General features: G+C 48.9%; 1 long non-coding RNA gene across 2 annotated transcripts; it reads right to left on the reverse strand.

The window, feature by feature from the left end:
* Window positions 1-5,555: 5,555 nt before the first annotated feature.
* On the reverse strand, window positions 5,556-20,345 carry LOC136791166 (uncharacterized). 2 transcript variants are annotated; one of them, XR_010832637.1, is made up of 13 exons: window positions 20,096-20,345; window positions 19,297-19,978; window positions 15,476-15,611; window positions 15,342-15,392; window positions 10,528-10,870; window positions 10,259-10,427; window positions 8,724-8,859; window positions 8,582-8,640; window positions 8,256-8,464; window positions 7,386-8,158; window positions 6,697-6,832; window positions 6,555-6,613; window positions 5,556-6,437 (listed from the first exon to the last, which is right to left on the reverse strand). It is a non-coding gene; the product is annotated as an uncharacterized lncRNA (long non-coding RNA). The 2 variants fall into 2 exon arrangements; XR_010832636.1 differs by having other exon boundaries at window positions 5,557-6,437; window positions 20,104-20,345.
* Window positions 20,346-22,193: the final 1,848 nt, after the last annotated feature.

Genomic DNA, 22,193 nt, shown 5'->3' on the forward strand with positions numbered 1-22,193 from the left:
ACACAGGCCTGTAGGGAAGAGGAGAGATTTCCTTCGTACTGCCGGAGTAATTTAGCCACTTCATTCACTGGGGGATTCTCCTCCGCTTTCCAGGCTATTATTGCCAATGAGCTGGCATATGATGATGGTGCACTCCGTACAAACTTCCGCCACATAGGTGGTGTACACTGGACTGCATCTGGATCTGCGGCTGTTTGTGCGTCGTCTAGGGCCTTATAAATTACTTCCCGTACGGCCAATTCCCTCAGGTACTGAATTCCCTTCTCCATGGTGGTCCATTTGCCTGGTAGACATACAAGTTCTTCCTTGAAGGGATACCTTTCCTGCACAGCTGACAGGAGACGCCTCCAGAGACTGCGAGATCGTGCTCCATCTCCAATTGCTTTGTCAATGCATGCGTTCCTAGCAAGGGATCCCAGCCGCCTGGCTTCCTTGCCCTCTAATTCCACATAATCGGCTCCAGTGTCCCAGCACCGGAGCAGCCAGGTGACAAGCTGCTCACCTATACAGCAACCAAAATCTTTTTGCACATCTCGTAGCTCACGCTGGTATAGAGTCCGGGTAGTTACTGTTGATTTTTTGATATCCCCATCCTCATCTTCAGTCTCCTGCACCTTTGATGGCCCAGCCTCATCTTCACTATGCCCAGACTTAGCAGAAGACTGTTTGCGTTCTAAACGACCTGAGCCTCTATACCATTTCTTCACCTTGTCTACAGGGTCAACTTGCACTGCTACAGCTCATTTCTCTGACCCAGACGCAGGGTCTGCCACAGGGGTTGGAATGCCCTCTGCGGGGTCAACTTGCACTGCTACAGCTCGTTTCTCTGACCCAGACGCAGGGTCTGCCACAGGGGTTGGAATGCCCTCTGCGGGGTCAACGTGCACTGCTACAGCTCGTTTCTCTGACCCAGACGCAGGGTCTGCCACAGGGGTTGGAATGCCCTCTGCGGGGTCAACGTGCACTGCTACAGCTCGTTTCTCTGACCCAGACACAGGAGCTGGAGCGGCTGCCGGAGCTGGAGCGGGAGCGGCTGCCGGAGCGGGAGCGGCTGCTGGAGCGGGAACTGGAATGGCTGCCGGAGCAGGAGCGGCTGCAGGAGCTGCAGCTAGGTTGCTAGTAGCATCAATTGCAGCTCGATAGGCACAAGCCAGACCCCAGCACGCTACAGTGATTTGTGTCACTTTGGAACTGCCAGAGTCATGACACCTTTTTTTCAAGCATTCTGCCAGCTTTTTAGGATTTTGCAGTTGTTCAGGGGTGAATGTCCAAAACACTGGAGGTGACCACTGCTCTAGAAACCTGCCCATATCCTCCCACACTCCCTGCCACTCGCAACTATCCCGCCTCAAGACAGATCTCCGGATGAGATTCCTAAGTAGTTGTTTAACCCTCAACAAAACCTGAAGCGCATTCAGGAGACATAACAACAAGAGCAGGCTGGTCTGAGTATCCCAAGGATATTCAACATCTCGGAGAACCACCGTAACTAGCTCGGGGGATAAGAGGGTGGTGGTGAAGGAGAAAGGGAGAGTGAACAGGTAGGGAAACATGTCTTCCCCTGTCCCCTTCACAGATTGGCTCCCTAACGAAAACAGGCAATAGGTGTAATTGCTAATAGTTTCCGAGATATGGGTTCCAAAGTATAGAGTTGACGTCAGTGCTGAGTACAAATACCAGGTTAAAGTCATGACCAGATATTTCATCATTTCATAAGCCATTGTTACACCGCACAGTACCATAACAATCTTAAACCAGGGCCTGGAAAGGATAAACAGTGCAACAGGGAGCACATACAGAAAGTAACGCACCATAAAACTCAATTTGGAATACAGGTACAGCAGACTGGAGATTAAGGCAATCAACATCGTGACTAGCAACTATTAAGCAGGTCCAATACTTATACCAATTTTAGTTTAACACACTCTGGTCAGATTTGTCGATATCTCAACCCTTCGTGCCCCACGTTGGGCGCCAAAAGGGCTGTTGTGGTTTAACCCGGCTGGCAGCTAAACACCACACAGCCGTTCGCTCACCCTCCCCCCTCCCTCTCTGGGATGGGGGAGAGAAACGGGAAAGTGAAGCCGGTGAGTTGAGATAAAGACAGTTTATTAAGACAGGAATATAATAATAACAATAATAATAGTGATAATGATAATAGTATTAATAATAATAATGTGTAAGAAAACAAGTGATGCACAATGCAATTGCTCACCACCCGCTGACCGATGCCCAGCCTATCCCCGAGCAGCCGGCCCCCCACCCCGGCCAGCCACCCCTATATATTGTTTAGCATGACGTCAGATGGTATGGAATACCCCTTTGGCCAGTTTGGGTCAGCTGTCCTGGGTCTGTCCCCTCCCAGCTCCTGCTGCACCCCTAGCCTGCTCGCTGGCAGGACAGAGCGAGAAGCCGAAAAGTCCTTGGCCTGGTGTCTACACTGCTCTGCAACAATTAAAACATCAGCATGTTATCAGCGCTCTTCTCATCCTAATCCAAAACATAGCACCCTACCAGCTACTATGAGGGAAAATTAACTCTGTCCTAACTGGAACCAGGACACTGGGGAAGGGGAGGGGCAAGAAACAACAAAGTAGAGAGCAGGACAAGCAGCAGCTGTGGTTCTTTTATCTCGTTTTCACCTCAACACCATGCAGAGTGCAGACAAGAGAACTGGGGTGTTTCTAGAAGCAACAATCCCCAGGCTTCTGCTTCAGCTTTGAATATTGAGAGGACAATATGACCAAGCAAGTAACTGATCATCTTCAGCTGGCATTAAACCTTTCCTTTACATAGGAAGGAAAATCTAGGAGCACCACAGATGACACGCCAAAAAAGAAAAACCAATTCCATGAAATAACATCACTCACAGGAAAAATCACACACTTGAGCAGGCTATCTGAAAACCAAAAGGCTATGCTGATGGGTCAGCATTTCAGGAACTGGACCCACTGACGCCCCTCAGGAACATGGCAGGAGATGCACAATGCTGTCACAAGTGCTTGCAAAGCCTGCCGGACAGGCCAAACAGACTAACAATCCACCCACCAACTCAGGGCCCACACTGCCATCCACTCACCCTCGTGCCTCTTTCAAGTTTCCAGCTTAGTCCATGCCCATGACAAGGCCTACAAGAAAGAGAAAGAAGGGCAGGCCCGTGATGGACACGCAAACAGTATAGCTCCTTGCAGAGGTCTCAAGCACAGAGACTAGAGCCAGAAAAGAAACACCCTCAGGTCCACAAAGGCCAAAAGGCCATGAATGCACAGCAGCCCCAGCAGGGGCAATCACAGACTTATCCTCTACAGATGAAAAAGGTGACCCTGCTCAGCCTCTTCCTCATACTGCCCTTATGCAGTCAAGGCCCTTGCCATGCATACTGAGGCTCTTTGGGAATCCTCTGGACAGCTACGCAAATGCCTTGATATATCTAGAGATTAAAATAGAACCCCCAAATAAGGAACCGTACCCCACCATTTCCCAAACACAAGTTAGCCAGCAACCCCTCCCAAACATACCTCTAGTACGTCAATTCCAAGCACTTAACATCTAGAAGGCTGCAAGGTCTAAAGACTCCACAGCCAGCCAAACCACAGGCAAAAGCTCCAGAAATATAACAAACTGCCCCCAACCCTGGAAAAGACTACACCTTACCTGCCTCCTGCTGCTCTTTTCAGATACATGCTTGCACAGGGAGCTTCCATGAGCCAGTTCTCCTAAACCCTGCTCCATCACTTTACCACCACAGCTGGAACTTGCATAATATTTGACATACAGGCCAAGACTCACAGGAAGCCCCAATCAAGCTGTCAAAATCCTAAGGGACCTAGAACACACAAGCTAACATTACCACCCTATCTGTAAACACGCTCTAACAATTACTCACCTGAAGAAGAGCTGCATGCAATAAAGGCACCTGCTCCTACTATATAGATAGATTGCTTTCCTCTGACAGATCCTTCTAGCCCTTATCTCAAAGAGATGTGCATTTCCAAGTAGAGACCGGTACGCATCAGTCCATAGCCTCCAACCCACCCAAAGAACCCTGCAACTGACAGAAGGAAAAACAAAGCACTTACCCCTAAGAGCAGCCCAGGCAGAAGGAGCTCCCTCATGCCTTGCCTGGGGCTCATATACCATTTGGCCCCGCCCAGCACCCAAACCCAATCACCTGGGAAAGGGGAGGGGCAAGAAACAACAAAGTAGACAGAGCAGGACAAAGCAGCAGCTGTGGTTTTTTTTTTCATCTGCATTTTAGCTCAACACCATGCAGAGTGCAGACAAGAGAAGTGGGGTGTTTCTAGAAGCAACAATCCCCAGGCTTTTGCTTCAGCTTTGAATATTTAGAGGACAATATGACCAAGCAAACAACTGATCTTTTTCAGCTGGCATTGGCTTAAACCTTTCTTTTGGCATAGGAAGAAAAATCTGAACCTGATCTCCTTCTGTGACCAAGTGACGCGCTTGGTGGATGAGGGGAAGGCTGTGGATGTGATCTACCTTGACTTCAGTAAGGCTTTTGACACCGTTTCCCACAGCATCCTCCTCAAGAAACTGGCTGCTCGTGGCTTGGACTGGCGTACGCTTTGTTGGGTTAAAAAGTGGCTGGATGGCCGGGCCCAAAGAGTAGTGGTGAACGGAGCCAAATCCAGTTGGAGGCCGGTTACTAGTGGAGTCCCCCAGGGCTCAGTGCTGGGGCCAGTCCTCTTTAATGTCTTCATCGACGACCTGGATGAGGGGATCGAGTGCACCCTCAGTAAGTTTGTAGATGACACCAAGTTAGGTGCATGTGTTGATCTGCTCGAGGGAAGGAAGGCTCTGCAGGAGGATCTGGATAGGCTGGACCAATGGGCTGAGGTCAACTGTATGAAGTTCAACAAGGCCAAGTGCCGGGTCCTGCATCTGGGGCACAACAACCCCAAGCAGCGCTACAGGCTGGGAGATGAGTGGTTGGAAAGCTGCCTGGCAGAGAAGGACCTGGGAGTACTGGTTGATAGGCAGCTGAATATGAGCCAGCAGTGTGCTCAGGTGGCCAAGAAGGCCAACAGCATCCTGGCCTGTATAAGAAGCAGTGCGGCCAGCAGGTCTAGGGAGGTGATTGTCCCCCTGTACTCGGCTCTGGTGAGGCCGCACCTCAAGTACTGTGTTCAGTTTTGGGCCCCTCGCCACAAGAAGGACATGGAGATGCTCGAGAGTGTCCAGAGAAGGGCAACGAAGCTGGTGAGGGGTCTGGAGAACAAGTCTTACGAGGAGCAGCTGAGGGAGCTGGGGTTGTTTAGCCTGGAGAAGAGGAGGCACAGGGGTGACCTCATTGTTCTCTATAGGTACCTTAAAGGAGGCTGTAGAGAGGTGGGGGTTGGTCTATTCTCCCACATGCCTGGTGACAGGACAAGGGGGAATGGGCTAAAGTTGTGCCAGGGGAGGTTTAGGTTGGATGTTATGAAGAACTTCTTTACTGAAAGGGTTGTTAGGCATTGGAATGGGCTGCCCAGGGAAGTGGTTGAGTCGCCATCCCTGGAGATCTTTAAAAGACATTTAGATGTAGCCCTTAGTGATATGGTTTAGTGGAGGTCTTGTTAGTGTTAGGACAGAGGTTGGACTAGATGATCTTGGAGGTCTCTTCCAACCTAGACGATTCTGTGATTCAAAGAGATGTGCATGTCCAAGTAGAGACCGGTGCGCATCAGTCCATAGACTCCAACCCACCCAAAGAACCCTGCAACTGACAGAAGGAAAAACAAAGCACTTACCCCTAAGAGCAGCCCAGGCAGAAGGAGCTCCCTCATGCCTTGCCTGGGGCTCATATACCATTTGGCCCCGCCCAGCACCCAAACCCAAGCACCTGGGAAAGAGGAGGGGCAAAAAAAACAAAGTACACAGAGCAGGACAAGCAGCAGCTGTGGTTGGTTTTTTTGTTTGTTTTTAATATCATTTTCAGCTAAACACCATACACAGTGCAGACAAGAGAACTGGGGTGTCTCTAGAAGCAGCAATGCCCATGCTTTTGCTTCAGCTTTGCATGTTGAAAGCTTCTCTCCTCTACAACCCCTTTCTCGGGAACCAGGCAGCATTCAAGTGACCTGCTTTGCTCCTATTCTGAAGACTATCACAGTCCACCTTGCCTGTGGCACCTGAGAAACAGAAGAGAAAGCAACCACAGCAGCAAAAGCCACAGCACCCTTAGGTCAGTTACTCTCATCCCCTCCTTTACCTCAGCAGCTTACCTACCCCACAGAGCAGATGCTTCCATCTGTTCTCTTTAGCCACTTACAGCACCTCGAAAAGGCAAACTGGAATTTTACTCTATTTGATGTCGTAAAATAACTGCAGTGACAACCGCACCCCAAAAGCAACTGCTACATCTCTTCATCGCCCACCAGAGTCACTCCAGAGGCAGCTCGGGTCATGACATCCTGTATCGCACACTGCGTTTCCACCTGAACAAAGAAAAACACAGAAGATAAACATTCAGCTGCCACCATTAGCACCCATCCCTCAACAACAGAAGTGACTCCATAGTTCATTTTATCATTTTAAAACAACAGTCCACTTGCCTCTGTACCTGGAAATCAGATCCAAGCTCAAAAGGAGTAGACAGCATCACCCATGCCACCTGGCAACACAAAAGGACAAAATGACCACTGTGCTTGCAAGCAACCACCTGCCACACCGCTCCTCTGGCCCAAACAGCCTCACCTCAGACCCTCAGAGGGAAAGACCTGAACGTCTTTCCCTTCGCTTCCGATAAGGGATGACCTCGCTGACACCACTCTCACCTTCCCCCACTGCTCCATGACATGGGGGTTTACCTGTCCAAGACTGCACTAGGCACCTGCAGAGACAAGAGAAAACCACACCCTGAGGCACCTCACAGCCACAGCATACTTGCTGCAATACCTCTCTTCCCAGCTCCTTTACTTCAGCTGCTCGTTAGCTCTGAGATTCATGACCAGGCAGCACTGTGCCAAAATGTGTCCAGGCAGCGCCGCACGAAAACAAGCCCCGGGCAGTGCCACAATCACAGAGTTACCCTTCACAGATGAAAACGGTGACCCTGCTCAGCCTCTTCCTCATACTGCCCTTATGCAGTCAAGGCCCTTGCCATGCATACTGAGGCTCTTTGTGAATCCTCTGCACAGTTACGCAAATGCCTTGATATACCCAGAGACTAAAATAGAACCCCCAAATAAGGAACCGTACCCCACCATTTCCCAAACACAAGTTAGCTAGCAACCCCTCCTAAACATACCTCTAGTACGTCAATTCCAAGCACTTAACATCTAGAAGGCTGCAAGGTCTAAAGACTCCACAGCCAGCCAAACCACAGGCAAAAGCTCCAGAAATATAACAAACTGCCCCCAACCCTGGAAAAGACTACACCTCACCTGCCTCCTGCTGCTCAGGGAGCTTCCACGATCCAGTTCTCCTAAACCCTGCTCCATCACTTTACCACCACAGCTGGAACTTGCATAATATTTGACATACAGGCCAAGACTCACAGGAAGCCCCAATCAAGCTGTCAAAATCCTAAGGGACCCAGAACACACAAGCTAACATTACCACCCTATCCGTAAACACGCTCTAACAATTACTCACCTGAAGAAGAGCTGCATGCAATAAAGGCACCTGCTCCTACTATATAGATAGATTGCTTTCCTCTAACAGATCCTTCAAGGCCTTACCTCAAAGAGATGTGCATTTCCAAGTAGAGACCGGTACGCATCAGTCCATAGACTCCAACCCACCCAAAGAACCCTGCAACTGACAGAAGGAAAAACAAAGCACTTACCCCTAAGAGCAGCCCAGGCAGAAGGAGCTCCCTCATGCCTTGCCTGGGGCTCATATACCATTTGGCCCCGCCCACCACCCAAACCCAAGCACCTGGGAAAGGGGAGGGGCAAAAAACAACAAAGTACACAGAGCAGGACAAGCAGCAGCTGTGGTTGTTTTTAATATCATTTTCAGCTAAACACCATACACAGTGCAGACAAGAGAACTGGGGTGTCTCTAGAAGCAGCAATGCCCATGCTTTTGCTTCAGCTTTGCATGTTGAAAGCTTCTCTCCTCTACAACCCCTTTCTCGGGAACCAGGCAGCATTCAAGTGACCTGCTTTGCTCCTATTCTGAAGACTATCACAGTCCACCTTGCCTGTGGCACCTGAGAAACAGAAGAGAAAGCGACCACAGCAGCAAAAGCCACAGCACCCTTAGGTCAGTTACTCTCATCCCCTCCTTTACCTCAGCAGCTTACCTACCCCACAGAGCAGATGCTTCCATCTGTTCTCTTTAGCCACTTACAGCACCTCGAAAAGGCAAACTGGAATTTTACTCTATTTGATGTCGTAAAATAACTGCAGTGACAACCGCACCCCAAAAGCAACTGCTACATCTCTTCATCGCCCACCAGAGTCACTCCAGAGGCAGCTCGGGTCATGACATCCTGTATCGCACACTGCGTTTCCGCCTGAACAAAGAAAAACACAGAAGATAAACATTCAGCTGCCACCATTAGCACCCATCCCTCAACAACAGAAGTGACTCCATAGTTCATTTTATCATTTTAAAACAGCAGTTCACTTGCCTCTGTACCTGGAAATTAGATCCAAGCTCAAAAGGAGTAGACAGCATCACCCATGCCACCTGGCAACACAAAAGGACAAAATGACCACTGTGCTTGCAAGCAACCACCTGCCACACCGCTCCTCTGGCCCAAACAGCCTCACCTCAGACCCTCAGAGGGAAAGACCTGAACGTCTTTCCCTTCGCTTCCGATAAGGGATGACCTCGCTCACAACATTCTCGCCTTCCCTCACTGCTCCATGACATGGGGATTTCCCTGTCCAGGACTGCACTAGGCACCTGCAAAGACAAGAGAAAAGCACACCCTGAGGTGAAGGGAATGACGACACGGACTCCAAGATAGTCGAGAAATGGAGACCTTTAATTGCCCCGATGCCAGATCTTACATAGCTCTTCTGGGCCCCTACACGCGCTGCACATGGCTGGCAAACATAGTTACAGGCTTCTGATTGGTGCATTCCTTTTGATCACGCATAGCCCGCTATAGGCCCATCCGAGCCTAACAACTCCTTCTTACTGGTTCCCACTGTCTCTTATTCTAGCCTGGTTACCACTCTATGCCCCTGAGTAACCTTCTTCTTAACCCTTAGTGCATCACCATATCAATCAGCTCCAGTTTGTCACCGAACACGTCACCCATAATTCCCCCTTTCTTTGTTTCTACAAGCCAAATTGTGTGCCACGAACAATTAATCATTTTTTGCAATCGTTGCAGCAGGCATGGTGTAACTATTATAATTGCAACAAACGCGATAAACAAGATCATTATCTTTTCCTTTCTCAAGTACTTAAATTTGTTGCTACAGAACTACAGCATCATGCAAGGAAAGGACAGCTGAACCACATTAAGGGTTTCTTTTTTAAGCTCCAAAGCAGTTAATCAAGGAACTGACTAGCTCTATGCATAGTTAGGTTTTAAAGTGTGCTAAAAGAACTTGAACTCTTTCATTAAGACTGTGCTTGAACAACGCACAGCTCGAAAGGACCAGCCACCATCACCCATGCCACCTGGGAATACTAAAGGACAAAATGACCACTGTATTCGCAAGCAACCACCTGCCACACCGCTCCTCTGGCCCAAACAGCCTCACCTCAGACCCTCAGAGGGAAACACTTGAACGTCTTCCCCTGGGGTAGTTTTACTGGGGTTGGCAACCGAGCTCCACCACAATCACTCTCTCACTCCCCATCCTCAAAGAATAACAGGGAAAAAATATGATGAAAAGGGCTCAAGGGTTAAGATAAGGACGAGGAGAGGAGGTCACACAGTAAATATCGTGACGGGCAAAACACGCTCAGCATAGGAAGATAGTAAGATTTATTGCTTATTACTACACAACCTACAGAAGCGAGAAACGAAGGAAAGCAACCAAAAGCACCTTCCCCCCACAACCACCCTCTTCCACCTTCTCCCCCCCAGCGGTGCAGGTGACCAGTGTTTATGGTCAGCCTATAGCACTTCTTCGCCGCCACTCCTTCTCGGACGCCTTCATCCCCTGTGCTGTGGGGTTCCTCCCACAGGATACAGTCCTTGGTGAACTGATCTGGTGTGGGCTGCCCACAGGCAGCAGCTTTTCAAGAACTGCTCCAGATGTAGGTCCATACCACGGGGTCCATCCCTCAGGAGCAAACTGCTCCAACCTGGATCCCCCACAGGCAGCAGCTCCTGCCAGCTCACCTGCTCCTGCGTGGTCTCCTCTCCACGGTCTACAGGTCCGGCCCGGAATCTGCTCCGGCAGGGGTCTTCCACAGGCCACAGCCTCCATCAGTGCAGGTCCACCTGCTCCACCATGGTCTCCTCCACCGGCTGCAGCGTGGAACCCTGCTCCACCGTGGTACTCCATAGGCTGCAGGGGGACAGCCTGCTTCACCATGGCCCTCGCCACAGGCCGCTGGGGACTTCTGCTCCGGCGCCTGCAGTACCTCTCCCCCTCCTTATTCACTGACCTTGGCGCCTGCAAGGCTGTTCCTCACTCCTCTTGCTCTCCCAGCTGCTGTGTGGCACAGCGTGTGGTTTGTTTTTTTTCCTTTCTTAAATATGCTCTCACAGACACGCAAACATCACCACTTATTGGCTCCGCTCGGCACTGGGGCCCTTACCTAACGTGGGGCAGCTTCTAGACTCTTCCCACAGAAGGCACCCCTAGAGCCCACTGCTACCAAAACCTTGCCACATAAACCCACTACATCCCTTCACTTCGGTTAAGGGACGACCAGGCTGACAACACGCTCACCTTCCCTCACTGCTCCGTGACACGGGGATTTCCCTGTCCAAGACCGCACTAGGCACCTGCAGAGACAACAGAAAAAGCACACCCTGAGGCACCCCACAGCCACAGCGTACCTGCTGCAATACCTCCCTCGCACCAGCTCCTTTACCTCAGCTGCTCGTTAGCTCCATCTGAGACAAATGTGTCCAAGCGGCGCTGCGCGAAAATGCGCCCGGGCAGCGCCGCGATCACAGACTTATCTTTCACGAATGGAAAAGGTGAGCCTGCTCACTCTTGTGGGAATAGAAATGTTTTTGCAGTGTTACATAGTTTAGAAGGAAGGAATGTGGTATTGAGATATGCTTACAGTGATAAGAAAGCTCAGCAGGTGACCTCCTAAAATGCAGACAACCAGACTCCTTAGAGCAATCAGGTAAAAATCACTATGTTAAGTCAAGCCAGATAAGGGGAGGAAACATTACCATCTCAAAAACAGGCCAGAAACTGAAGGCCAGGCATTGCCTGTGAAGCATCAGATAGATTGTGAACCTGGATTACCCACTCCAGTGGGGAAACAGGGGAGGGTCCTGTCATCAAAAAGTATATAAACTGTGTTTTGGAACTAGTAGTAGGTGCGCTCTCCTGCTTGTGGGGCGCCCGCCATTGCAATCGAGAATAAATTACTAAGACAAAAAGAACCAATTAAGGAAACAGCAGTATTTTGGCCAAAATACAGGCCTGATAAAAATTCAGGCTTGAAATTTATGTGTAAACGATAAGATTCCTTTTTTTTGGAGGAGGAGCCAAGTTATGCTCCCTATAATCCTAATATTGCACCGGTGGCAGCAGCAGCCGCTCCAGGAAAGGAGACAGGGACTGCAATTAACACTGTCCCTAGAGAAGAGCGTACTCTAGGCTCTGGCAAGAATTAAAACAAGGTAGAAGAGGTACTGAGAATTTTGCCTTCCGGATACTAACAGTACTAACACTAACTGTGTATCCCCTTAAGTGAACTTCCCCCCCTCCTTACCAGCAGAGAGATTAGGAGTTTCCTAGGACCTAACTTATACTCGGGGGGGTGGAAATTATGTATATAAATATGTTGTTTACAGGGAAAGAAATGGGAATGATCAGGAGGAGAGCTGCTATACAAAAATGGGAAAGAACTCATCCTCCAGGACCAGGGGTAATACCGGCAAGGCAGAAATAACCACTTGCTGATCCTGGCTGGAAGAATAATAGTGTGCAACACAGAAATCATGAGAGACTTGGGGTCAGAATGAGAAAGTACTTGGGGATGAATGCTGAGGACCCGGTATCCCAAGGGCTCTTGAAAGTTCATTTTGTGATTGAAGCCTGGCAAGATACACAGAAAATGCTCCAGAAGGTGGGGGGGGATGTAGTGAACAGTCACTGGGGGGCCCTCCTGTGGGAGGCCCTGAACGTGTGTGTCAAGAGGGGAGATGAGAAGGAAAAGCACAGAGTGAAACTAATGGTATTGACAGTGTAGCAAGTAGTCAGGCAGAGGGCTGGAGAAAGAGGAAGAAAATCTTCAGGGGGAGTCAGGGCCAGGATGGAAAAGAGAGGAAGAGAGATGAAGGAATGGCAGGCAAGGAAAGCTACCCGTGTTGCGGCCTGAATCTTAGCAGAGACAGGCTTTGATGGGATGTTTTAAGTGTGGGCAGGCTGGCCACTTCAGGTAGGAATATCCGGAGTGGAAGAAGGAGGAGAGAAGGAAAATGGGATGAGGGAGAAAGGTATGGAATTAAGTTGGCTAATGACTGAGACTTTGGTGAAAGTACAGGCTGGAGAAAGATAAGAAGAAGTGTTAAAAAGGGTTATTGAAGGTGTTAAAGGTGGGGTATGTAATGTTTGACAGAGCTGTTTTTTTGAATGAGTTGGGAAAGTTGAATGAGCAGGGAAAGAGGATGTAGGCATTATCTAAGTAACAGTCTAGAAGTTTTGGTATATTTGCTGTGGTGTTTGGTCAGGTTCCCAAGTATCGACAAGGGGGGGGGATGGGGGGGGGGCAGCCTGCTCCACCAGGGGCGTCTCCACAGGCCACAGGGGGCTTCGGCTCCAGCACCTGGAGCGCCTCCACCCCCTCCTTCTGTGCTGACTTTGGTGTCTGCGGGGAGGTTTCTCACTCCTCACTCTCCCAGCTGCTGTTGAGCAGCAGGTTTTTGTTTGTTCGTTTGTTTTCATGGATGTGCTCTCACAGAGGCACGGACTGTGTTGCTCATGGCTTGGCTCTGGGCAGCGGTGAGCCCCTCTGGGGCCGGATGAAATTGTCCCTTATCTGCTACGGGGAGGTTTCTGGATTCTCCTCGTGGGGGGCTGCCACTGCAGCCCCCCCCCAAACCTTGCCATCAAACCCAATACACTGGGGCAGCTAGGTCATTACCGGCCTGTAAAGTATCAGGGATTAAATTAACTAATGAAACCCTAAAAAGTGATGGGGGTAGATGGGGGCTGGGATAACAGTGCCACCTTTGGGGGATACCAAGCTGAGACTAGGGGATAAAATGATCTCTAGGCAATTATTGTATGTACCCAAGGCAGGGACTAACTTGTTGGGAAGGGATTTGATGATGAAATTGGGCATTCAAATAGTAAATTGTTAGACTGGAATAACAGTGGTATTAATGGAGTGCTCTCGGGCCCTGAGAGCAAAGATATATTCACCTCTGACTGGAAAGACTCTGAAGTGGGGGCGGAAGCAACAATACATATGGACAGTTTTACCTCAGGGGTTTACAGGGCCACCGATTAATTTGGGCAAAGTTCTAGAACAGATTTTGGAGCAATTCCAACCTCCCAAGGAGGAATTTCTGTTACAAAATGTGGATGATCGTTTATTGTCAGAACACGAGAAAACAGTTGTGAAGGAAGCTACTAACAAGCTATTCAACTTTCTGGGAAAGCAGGGCTTGGGAGTATTGAAAAATAAATTACAATATGTAGAAAGAGAAGTCAGGTATTTAAGGCACCTAATGTCTGAGGGAAAACGGAGAATAAATCGAGAGAGGATTCAGGGAATTGTTGAAAACTAAGAAAGAACTAAAAAGTTTTAAGAGAGATTTCTTTAAGGAATCAGGAGCCACGAAGTCTGAGGGAAAATGGATACTCCCTGATGGGAGAGAAATGCTGAATAAAGCACCAATGAGGCAAATATGACCGCACTAGGCACCTGCAGAGACAACACAAAAAGCACACCCTGAGGCACCTCACAGCCACAGCGTACCTGCTGCAATACCTCCCTCGCACCAGCTCCTTTACCTCAGCTGCAGGTTAGCTCGATCTGAGACAAATGTTCCCCAGGCGGCGCCACGATCACAGACTTATCTTTCACGAATGGAAAAGGTGAGCCTGCTCACTCTCTAGGTAATACTGCGCTTATGCAGTCAAGGAACCGTACCACCACCATTTCCCAAACACAAGTTAGCCAGCAACCCCTCCCAAACATACCTCTAGTACGTCAATTCCAAGCACTTAACATCTAGAAGGCTGCAAGGTCTAAAGACTCCACAGCCAGCCAAACCACAGGCAAAAGCTCCAGAAATATAACAAACTGCCCCTAACCCTGGAAAAGACTACACCTTACCTGCCTCCTTCTGCTCTTTTCAGATACATGCTTGCACAGGGAGCTTCCATGAGCCAGTTCTCCTAAACCCTGCTCCATCACTTTACCACCACAGCTGGAACTTGCATAATATTTGACATACAGGCCAAGACTCACAGGAAGCCCCAATCAAGCTGTAAAATTTTAAGGGACCTAGAACACACAAGCTAACATTACCACCCTATCCGTAAACACGCTCTAACAATTACTCACCTGAAGAAGAGCTGCATGCAATAAAGGCACCTGCTCCTACTATATAGATTGCTTTCCTCTAACAGATCCTTCGAACCCTTACCTCAAAGAGATGTGCATTTCCAAGTAGAAACCGGTACGCATCAGTCCATAGACTCCAACCCACCCAAAGAACCCTGCAACTGACAGAAGGAAAAACAAAGCACTTACCCCTAAGAGCAGCCCAGGCAGAATGAGCTCCCTCATGCCTTGCCTGGGGCTCATATACCATTTGGCCCCGCCCAGCACCCAAACCCAAGCACCTGGGAAAGGGGAGGGGCAAGAAACTACAAAGTAGACAGAGCAGGACAAGCAGCAGCTGTGGTTTCCTTTTTTATTTTTCCATCTGGTTTTCAGCTCAACACCATGCAGAGTGCAGACAAGAGAAGTGGGGTGTTTCTAGAAGCAACAATCCCCAGGCTTTTGCTTCAGCTTTGAATATTGAGAGGACAATATGACCAAGCAAGTAACTGATCATCTTCAGCTGGCATTGGCTTAAACCTTTCTTTTTGCATAGGAAGAAAAATCTAGGAGCACCACAGATGACACGCCAAAAAAGAAAAACCAATTCCATGAAATAACATCACTCACAGGAAAAATCACACACTTGACTAGGCTATCTGAAAACAACAGAAGAACAGAAGTGACTCCATAGTTCATTTTATCATTTTAAAACAGCAGTCCACTTGCCTCTGTACCTGGAAATCAGATCCAAGCTCAAAAGGAGTAGACAGCATCACCCATGCCACCTGGCAACACAAAAGGACAAAATGACCACTGTGCTTGCAAGCAACCACCTGCCACACCGCTCCTCTGGCCCAAACAGCCTCACCTCAGACCCTCAGAGGGAAACACCTGAACGTCTTTCCCTTCGCTTCCGATAAGGGATGACCTCGCTCACAACATTCTCACCTTCCCTCACTGCTCCATGACATGGGGATTTCCCTGTCCAAGACTGCACTAGGCACCTGCAGATACAAGAGAAAATCACACCCTGAGGTGAAGGGAATGACGACACGGACTCCAAGATAGTCGAGAAATGGAGACCTTTAATTGCCCCGATGCCAGATCTTACATAGTTCTTCTGGGCCCCTACACGCGCTGCACATGGCTGGCAAACATAGTTACAGGCTTCTGATTGGTGCATTCCTTTTGATCACGCATAGCCCGCTATAGGCCCATCCGAGCCTAACAACTCCTTCTTACTGGTTCCCACTGTCTCTTATTCTAGCCTGGTTACCACTCTATGCCCCTGAGTAACCTTCTTCTTAACCCTTAGTGCATCACCATATCAATCAGCTCCAGTTTGTCACCGAACACGTCACCCATAATTCCCCCTTTCTTTGTTTCTACAAGCCAAATTGTGTGCCACGAACAATTAATCATTTTTTGCAATCGTTGCAGCAGGCATGGTGTAACTATTATAATTGCAACAAACGCGATAAACAAAATAATCATTATCTTTTCCTTTCTCAAGTACTTAAATTTGTTGCTACAGGACTACAGCATCAAGCAAGGAAAGGACAGCTGAACCACATTAAGGGTTTCTTTTTTAAGCTCCAAAGCAGTTAATCAAGGAACTGACTAGGCCTATGCATAGTTAGGTTTTAAAGTGTGCTAAAAGAACTTGAACTCTTTCATTAAGACTGTGCTTGAACAACGCACAGATTAACCCCCCAGAAAGCCAAATATTCCAACTCTATACATAAGAGGTTTTTTTTTAATAAAAGTTCTACACACTCTCAAAGAGATTTTGAAATTGATTTAAATACTTTACCTTGCAGCTCTGCTATGGCACAAGACAGCACATGTGAAATTTAAGGCTAATTTTTGGGTGCATACATGTAAAAGCTGGCCTTAAAACAAGAGCTGTTGTATTTACTTAATTCTGAGTCTGTAGTGTGAATTCACATTAAAGTAGAGCTGCCACAGCAATCAACAGAATCACAGACTTCCTTCACCTGAATGAGCCCATCTTCTGTGAATCCAGTCATACCAGTTTTAAACAACCTATCTAAAGCAGTATATCTTAGACTTTGACTTTCTCTGCAACTGTTTCAGAACAAATTAATATCCGCAAAAACTGGAGAAGAACCATCAACTGGTCATATCACGCAAATCTGATGCACAAACCCACTACCTTTAAAACCTTCTCCCCCTCAACAATTTCTTCAGTGTAAATCAGAGCTGTTACTTGAAAACAGAGCTCTCTAGTCCCATCTGCACACATCTCTCTATTTTAATGGGAAGAAAGATAGCAAATCAAATTCTGCTCATTTACTAGTTTAACAGACCTAATATTTTAATACCTCCTGGTACATTTTTCATTTGCTGAACTTTTGCATAATGTTTTAAAGAGGGGCTCAATGCACCCTGAATGCAGGACTTGTAGAGGCCACTGTGATTTACGCTTACTTGCTCAGTAAAGTTTATTGCTATAAGACAGTTATTTACGTGGGACTTACCTGAAACACAAATTTATGATATCAACAAAAAAAGTACACCACAGACTAACACTGCTTTTTAGATACTCTTCAATTTTAAAATTTTCAAACACGTTAACTTGTCTTATTTTGTTTAGGGCTGAGGCTGTTCAGCAAGGTCACATAATTTGAGACTGCTGAAATACTTCAGCAATCCTTTGGTCCCAGTAGCTGTAAAACAGCCAAGTAAAAAGAAATTTCCCTACTAAAAAAAGTGTGTGTGGGGAAAGGGGGGAGAGAATTGTCACCAGAAAAGTGTCTTTTAAACACTATCTGCTACACACCACAAAAGTCTTTGTTATAAAATACACCTTTTCATACAAAAGACATCTTGCAAAACCATTTGATTGCCCCACGATGCTGAACGTTTGTGTGAGCTTCTCTTCTTTTCTAAATATTATTCAGCCCAGGCACTTTCAGCCTGAGTGGCTTTGTCTCACATACATGGAACAGCTTGGCCACGATTATCACGAGGCCACTGTCCAGCAAGATAGGGAGCAGCAAGTGTGTCCAACGAGGAAGTCCGGCGAATAATACTGGAAGGGCTTGATGAAGGTGGTCTTAACTTGTCAGCTCTGCAGCCCGGCGAGCCATGGCTCTTCCTCTCCGGTGAGCTCCTGCCTTGCTCCGGGGACTGCCACTGGTGCTGGACCCTGCCCGCCGCCGTGGTGCTGCCCTCTGGCAGCAGGGAGGAGCAAGGTGAGGGCCCACAGCCCAGCAGCGTTTGTATCCCCCACTTGATGCTGCCTCCCACACTTTCTCCCCCCTTGTTCCCAAGTCTTTACAAGAAACACAGCTGAGACCATCGAGGGGACCCCTTGCTTTTGCAAAAACTTCGATAGTAGCTTTATCTTAAACGGGTCATATTTTACACCCCTTTTTATTAATAATTGCGTTAATAATTTTACTATTGCCTCTTCTGCTGAGATATTGGCTCCCATCGTGAATGCCCAGCCGCTCACCTGTCCTTCAGGCCATGTCCCAGGGTTGAAGCTGCAGTCCAGCTGCAAGCTTGATTCATTCGGCTGGGTTCCCTCCGGATGCCCATACAGCATCTCTCTACCCCTTATCACGACGGGGTTACCATTTGAAGGGAATGACGACACGGACTCCAAGATAGTCGAGAAATGGAGACCTTTAATTGCCCCGATGCCAGATCTTACATAGTTTTTCTGGGCCCCTACACGCGCTGCACATGGCTGGCAAACATAGTTACAGGCTTCTGATTGGTGCATTCCTTTTGATCACGCATAGCCCGCTATAGGCCCATCCGAGCCTAACAACTCCTTCTTACTGGTTCCCACTGTCTCTTATTCTAGCCTGGTTACCACTCTATGCCCCTGAGTAACCTTATTCTTAACCCTTCGTGCATCACCATATCAATCAGCTCCAGTTTGTCACCGAACGCGTCACCCATACTGAGGCACCTCACAGCCACAGCGTACCTGCGGCAATACCTCTCTCTTCCCAGCTCCTTTACTTCAGCTGCTCACCAGCTCTAACTGAGATTCTTCACTCACGGCGCCACAGCAAACTCTGCCTGGGCCGCACAACACACACTACACAAGCTACATTGTTTAAGACACACCACAGCTGGAACATTCCTGCCCAACAATCAGTCGCATCCCACGTCAGGAAGGATGCCGCACGCTCCTAGAAACCAAACCTACCAGTCCTGAACAGCTCCCCTGCCAGACAACTCCCCACCTCCTCTTGCCAACCACACTCAGCACACAATTTGCCCTTCAAAAAAAAAGTAAGAACATACACACAAAAACAACTGAGCTCCACAAATGCCAAAAAGCCATGCACACACAACAGCCCCAGCAGGGGTAATCACAGACTTACCCTTTACAGATGAAAAAGGTAACTCTGGTATGACCCTGCTCAGTCTCTTGGTAATACTGCGCCTGTGGTCAAGCCTCTTGCAGTGTGTAAACAAGCTCTTTTTAGTCCTCTGGAGAGTTACACAAGAGGTTTGATACATCTCGAGATTAAAATAACCCCAAAACAGAAGCGTAGACCACCGTCCCAAAAACGAGCGAGCTGGCAACCTCTGCTAAATAGCCCTCTAACAAGTGAATTCCAAGCACTTGCAATCTAGAAATCCAGAGACTCTGACCCACCTAAAGAACCCTGCAACTGACAGAAGGAAAAACAAAGCACTTACCCCTAAGAGCAGCCCAGGCAGAAGGAGCTCCCTCATGCCTTGCCTGGGGCCCATATACCATTTGGCCCCACCCAGCACCCAAACCCAAGCACCTGGGAAAGGGGAGGGGCAAGAAACAACAAAGTAGACAGAGCAGGACAAGCAGCAGCTGTGTTTTTTTTTTTTCTTTCATTTGGATTTTAGCTCAACACCATGCAGAGTGCAGACAAGAGAACTGGGGTGTCTCTAGAAGCAGCAATGCCCATGCTTTTGCTTCAGCTTTGAATATTGAAAGCTTCTCTCCTCTACAACCCCTTTCTCGGGAACCAGGCAGCATTCAAGTGACCTGCTTTGCTCCTATTCTGAAGACTATCACAGTCCACCTTGCCTGTGGCACCTGAGAAACAGAAGAGAAAGCAACCACAGCAGCAAAAGCCACAGCACCCTTAGGTCAGTTACTCTCATCCCCTCCTTTACCTCAGCAGCTTACCTACCCCACAGAGCAGATGCTTCCATCTGTTCTCTTTAGCCACTTACAGCACCTCGAAAAGGCAAACTGGAATTTTACTCTATTTGATGTCGTAAAATAACTGCAGTGACAACCGCACCCCAAAAGCAACTGCTACATCTCTTCATCGCCCACCAGAGTCACTCCAGAGGCAGCTCGGGTCATGACATCCTGTATCGCACACTGCGTTTCCACCTGAACAAAGAAAAACACAGAAGATAAACATTCAGCTGCCACCATTAGCACCCATCCCTCAACAACAGAAGTGACGCCATAGTTCATTTTATCATTTCAAAACCGCAGTCCACTTGCCTCTGTACCTGGAAATTAGATCCAAGCTCAAAAGGAGTAGACAGCATCACCCATGCCACCTGGCAACACAAAAGGACAAAATGACCACTGTGCTTGCAAGCAACCACCTGCCACACCGCTCCTCTGGCCCAAACAGCCTCACCTCAGACCCTCAGAGGGAAACACCTGAACATCTTCCCTTGTGGTGGTTTTACTGGGGTGGGCGACCGAGCTCCACCACAACAGAGCCTCCCCTCCCCTCCCCTCCCCTCCCCTCCCCTCCCCTCCCCTCCCCTCCCCTCCCCTCCCCTCCCCTCCCCTCCCCTCCCCTCCCCTCCCCTCCCCTCCCCTCCCCTCCCCTCCCCTCCCCTCCCCTCCCCTCCCCTCCCCCAAAGAGCTGCTCAGGTGGAGCTCTCATATGAGCTCTCATATAGGACACCTGCTGCTCATATACCATTAGGCCCCACCCGGCACCCTGTCCCAATCACCTGGGAAGGAGGAGGGGCAAAGCACAGGAAGGGATAAAGAGAGCAGGAGGACCAGTAGCTGCATTTTTTATTTGGCTTAGCTCAATGATGTGTGGAGTGTTACTAGAAGTAACAATTCCTGTGCTTTTGCTTCAGTTCTGATTATTGAAATGACAATATGAGCAAGTAGGTAACTAAAACTTTTTTTGACTGTAATTAGCTGAAACCTTTCTTTACATAGGTAGAAATAATCTAGGAGTGTAACAGATTACAAACCACAAAAAAGCAATTCAATGTAGTAAAATAACTCACAAGCAAAGTAACATACCTTAGTAGACTATCTAAAAAACAAAAGGCTATGCAGATGGGTCCAAAAAAGCCAACCCAATCAAGATCTGAGAAGGGTACAGACATTCTCAAAAGGAGCAGGGGAAAAAATAGTGGCACAGTACAACCTGGAAAAGACACTAAGCAGATTTAAAAGACCTGTAGGACCTCAGGAGGGACCTGAGAAGAGCACATAGGTCCTTGGAAAGTGGGGGGTGGGGGTTAGGCGGGGACTAGGAATACTAAGTAGAGGAGAAAATGAGTGTTGTGAGCCTGAAGTGTGTACAAGCATCGTAAAGAGGGCACCTGAGAGGATGGGGAAACAAAGGGAAAGCTGCTTACCTCTGAGAAGTCGTCCTTGAGCTCCGTGCTACGGACATTTGTCTTGCGGGCTTGGCGCACAAGTTTAGGGGTCCCCATACATTGAAGGCTTCTTACCTCTGAGAAGTCCTACATGGCTCCACCTGCGTTACTGATTTTTTCCGCCAGCAGGTGGTGGCAGAGGGCGCTACCGCCCTCATCCTGAGAACGGCAGACACAGCTTCCCAAACCGTTTTCTCAATAACGTAAGCAGTGCGAACCACGTGGAAAACCACAAATGAAAACGGCAGAAAAACGCACCCCACGTCGTCTCGGGGAGGAAATAACTGCCCTGAGCAATGTGCCCTTCCCAGCTAGGAAGCTGAACAGCAACGTGAAAAACTACGTTTCCCAGCATGCCACGGAAACCAACATGGCCGACAGGAAGCTCGAAACCCAAAGACCACGACTCCCAGCACGCTGTGGGGCAAGACCCTCAGATCACCTGACGCTGCGGATGCCCCGCAGCCAGCCCCCGGCTTCCTGACCTGCAGCCCGACGCCCCTCCCCACCCCCCGCCCGGGGCTTTCCCTGCCCCAGCCGCTCCGCCTGCAGTATTACGTTTCCAGCAGCAGGCGGCGGCATAGGGCGACGCACCACTACTGCACATGCACACCGGCCCCTGCCAGAGGTACTGCTTTTTCACCAGCTGACTCTGCGCATGCGTGGAACCAGGCACGGCTTCTCAAAACGTTTTCTCGTTAACAGAAGCAGTGGGATCCGCACAGAAAACCACACGGAAGCGGCAAAAAGAGGCACCCCGGTCCACTGGTGCGGAGGAAACAACTGCCCTTCCTACCTGTCTCCGTGTTGCTTCCGGCATGGAAGCCGAGCAGCAACGTGGAACGACATTTCCCAGCATACCGCAGAAGCCAAAGTGGCCGACAGGAAGCTCGGAGCCCAAAGACCACAACTCCCGGCATGCTGCGGGGCACAAAGTTTGGCAATTGCTAAAGCGCATGCGC

The sequence above is a fragment of the Anser cygnoides genome, chromosome 6, assembly GCF_040182565.1.
Source record: "Anser cygnoides isolate HZ-2024a breed goose chromosome 6, Taihu_goose_T2T_genome, whole genome shotgun sequence".
NCBI lineage: Eukaryota > Metazoa > Chordata > Aves > Anseriformes > Anatidae > Anser > Anser cygnoides.